Source organism: Pteropus alecto, unplaced genomic scaffold (genome assembly GCF_000325575.1).
Source record: "Pteropus alecto unplaced genomic scaffold, ASM32557v1 scaffold3, whole genome shotgun sequence".
Classification (NCBI taxonomy): domain Eukaryota; kingdom Metazoa; phylum Chordata; class Mammalia; order Chiroptera; family Pteropodidae; genus Pteropus; species Pteropus alecto.
Window position 1 is genome coordinate 62,503,721 of NW_006442484.1, and position 4,063 is coordinate 62,507,783.

At 32.7% G+C, this 4,063-nt stretch overlaps 1 protein-coding gene across 4 annotated transcripts in view; it reads right to left on the minus strand.

Annotated features, from left to right (window-relative positions):
- SATB2 (SATB homeobox 2) overlaps window positions 1–4,063 on the minus strand; it is a 180,544-nt gene that overhangs the window by 73,474 nt on the left and 103,007 nt on the right. The window lies entirely within an intron of this gene.

The following is a 4,063-nucleotide window of genomic DNA, read 5'->3' on the forward strand; positions in this document are numbered from 1 at the left end:
AATTAACATTTTTCATTGGTATAATTTATTGCTAATATATGTAGTATTATATTATCACAGTTTTGGTAAATTAATGGCATAGACATTTTTTCATACAAAGCTTGAAGCCCCAAAGTAAAAGTAAGTTATCTTTTTCTAAAAAATGTTAGAATAATAGATTTTTTCATAGGTGATATGAAATAATATTCACCACTTTAATTTTCTTAAATTCTTAAAAGTAGGCATTTTATTGAATAGCCAAGACAGAAACCACTAACCATTTTAAATTCTAAATTCTCTCGTCTTTCCAAGCTCTATCATCTCCCTCACCCTCTGTTATAAAAACATCAGCTGTTTTCATCTTCTGCAGTTTGTAGTTAATGGTGTAGTTCATGGTTATCAGGAAATGATAAGGACAACGTCTCCTGCCAAATTAACTGCTACTTCCTACTAAATACTATACAGCTATACAGCTAAATATTATACAGCTATGGAAACATTCACAGAAAATGTCTACCATATAGTATCTCCTTTTATCTATTCATTTGTTATCTTTGTTATAAGAATATTTCTTAAAGAAATGAATATTTTAATGATTATAATATGCACTAGGATTTTAAAAAGACTCACAAAATTAATAATATCACATTGACTTGCCATTAAATAAGAAGCTTCCCCTCTCCAGGTTACTTACTTTATTACATTCTATTATACTTTAGTAAAATTTAAGGAATAACTTTGAAAGGGAGAAGAAAAAGAAAGTATTGTATATGTTCAAATATGAGACAGATTTTTTCTTCCTCCAAGATTTCTCAAGAAAGAGGGAATCATCTCATAGTCAAATCCTTATCTAAATCTCTATATTACTTTATTATGTAAAACAAAGGTTTGTTTGGAGAAAATACATTAGGCTAAAACAACCTCCATCATTACTAGTCTCAAATGCTTATAGATGTAACCTAACAAGACCCATTTTTTAAAGCAAACATTCCAAACAGACTTAGTAATTATTTCTTAAAATTGAAAATGTTAGATATAACTGTGCAAAAGCCTATTAAGATAACTTTAAAGAGCACTACTTTGGGTAGTTATACGCTGGAGATCAAAAATATTTGCCTATGGAACAAATTTTAAAAATAATTGTCCTCCTATTGTGTACCATTATTATGGTGCTTGTAGTTTGGCATATAGTTCACAGAAAGAGTCACATTTGAATAAAAAAAAGTACTGAGTCTCAAAAAAATTTAGACAGAAGAGATGTTGCTGGAAAACTGGGTGAGATGATACAAAACAGGGAATTTAGTGATGACAAAGACACTAATGCCAGATCACACGTGTGGAATTTGAATAATTAATTCATATACTGTATGGGTGAGGAAAATAAATATTTCTAAATTAATATTTTATTTAATATGTTATTTTAAAATACATATGTGGAGGTAAATTAAAATATTAAAATTTTAAGGAGCTATTTGACAATATTACCTACATATAAGATTTTATAAAGTTTTATATATTCAAAAGTTCTCACTGGGAAAATAGATATACACCCATATCTTGAGATCACCTTATATTCAGACATATACAGTATTATTTTCCTGCTTAATAAAAATAAAATGGAATGATTGCCTAACTTTCTTATGAACCCCCAAATAAGTCAAAAGTTTACCTCAAACTTCTTTAAGTGTTCAATTTCTAACTTAATCCTTTTAATATAATTCATTTAGTTTGTATTTACCTTTTCTGCATAGGGTTCAAGGTGAACAAATTATTTTAATCTTATACTCTAAAGGCAAACATTTTTCAGTCATTGTATTAATTAAACTTTAAAGAATACGATCTTAAAACCAGACCAAGCAAATAGCTAAGAGTCTTCAAGTAAGGTATACCTAACAGTTTCCACATAACGAAAGTTCCTATTATAATTTTCTTACTGATAGAAGTAAAGAGACCATAGACTGCTTTAAGAGTAAAGTTGTACTTTATATATAGGCAGAACTATTTGGCCTCGAGTAGACATTTTATTCAGTTTTGTTTATTTGCTTTTTAATTCAGCCAAAGACAAATTAAAATATTAAATTATGTTTTCAGGTACTTAAGCAAGTTTTATCTACTTCTTCTTCTACTTAAAAAACATAGACCTATCCTCTCATAGCATGTATTCTTTGACCGAAAGCTAATTTTCCAAAATTTCAGCATTTTTATTTTTCAATGATTTAATTATATTTGAGTGAGTTACCTTCTTGAGATATATCTAAATCACATCATCAATAGAAAAAAACACTCCATCCACAGATTTAGTCATAACCATGCACACAATTAAGCACAAATGTCAGAGCTTCATGAAACCCGTATAAATTGGTACAACAAGAATCAGAATAACATCAGTCCATATTCTTTTAAAGTTATACATAACAATTCTCCCTTTTGTTATGAGTTCCCAGATCCTTATAAATTCACACAGTTAAGAAGAGTGACTGTGGAAATATCCTTAGAGACATGTGGCAACACCGTGAAGTACTAACTACTTAGTAAACCATAATGAAGGAATTGGAAATGAAAATGCCTACACAACCAGGTGGAAAACAGCCAGAGAAGCCAGCTACAGTGGAACTAGGGTGGAGCAAGGGAAAGCCTGCCCAGTCCAAAGGGAGCAGCCACTAACTTCCATTAGCTGCTTTTTGTCTTCCTCATATTGTCGTTTCTTCATATTTTTTTCCAAGAAAATGGAAAATCTGGATTTTTACATGATAGCTCTTAATGTTTAAGTATTGGCAAATAATCTCACTTCCAAATTGCAACAAAATTCAAACAAAACATTTCTGTAAACCAGATTTTGCCCATGGACAGCCAGTCTTAAATTTTTGCCTATGAGACTGAAGAAACTCCCTATGTTGTTAAAGAAAAATATATATATTCAACAATACTTGTTAAAGACAGTAAGGCAGAGCTTATCCAGGACCATCACAATAGATATAGGAGACACAGCAATGGAAATTTAAAATGGGGAGAGAGTTTGGGCCCATCTACAAATACAGGTTGGACAGGTGGGAATTTATAGCCAAAGAGCAGGGTGAGGTTCAGTGGATGGAAAATTACTAAGAGCAAACATCAGAAGTAAGGGGGATTCTGGCTAAACTGACCTAACAAGATTCTTTGCTGAAGACAGGCCAGGGTAATCAGACATCTCCTGGGGGAGAGTGGAGGATGAGGAACCCGATTAGATATCGAGGGTGATCAGATATCAAGGGTATAGTAGGGGGTTTTAGTTAAACCGACTTAGCAGGGCTCTTGCTAAAACTGGATTTTACAAGGAAGTACACATAGAGGCCTAGGAAAATGTTCAGGAGCCTGTCTAAAGTTTGGTCAAAGAATCTTTGTCAATGTTTTTCAGTCCCTGATAGCTCTACCAATAAAAGCCAAGTTCTTTAGTCCTAAGAATGAAGGGGGGAAAAAATCATTATCCCAACTTTACGGATGCCTGAAAATCAAATGCTCATCAACAGGCTGTGTTTCCACTGACCATGGCAATGTACGATTTTATTAGTGGTTTACATAGATTTTGCCAAAGTTAAAAAACTTTTTATTTTTTTCTGCTGCCACACTTATAAAAATAATATCAGAATAATATTTTAGCCTCTTAAGTCACATCAGATGAAATATAAATGCTTTTTAAAAGTCAGCGGAACATTACAATGTACCAGACTCCACCTGAAAATTGAGTTTGGTCATTCATTATTTCTATTTTTTTCTCCTTCCTTCCTTCTTGCCTTCCTCCTGCCTTCCTTACTGCCTTCCTTCCTTTTTTTCTTTCCTTCTTTCTTTCCTTCTTTCTTTCTTCCTTCCTTCTTCCTTCCTTCCTTCCTTCCTGCCTTCCTTCCTTCCTTCCTGCCTTCCTTCCTTCCTTCCTTTTCTTTCTTTCTCTCTCTCTTTCTTTCTTTCTTTCTTTTTTCCTTCTTCTTTTTCTTTTCTTTCTCCCTCCCTCTCACTTTATTTTTCTCCCTTTCCTTCCTTCCTTCCTTCCTTCCTTCCTTCCTTCCTTCCTTGCTTCCCTCCTTCCCTCCTCTCCTCCTTCTCTCTCTTT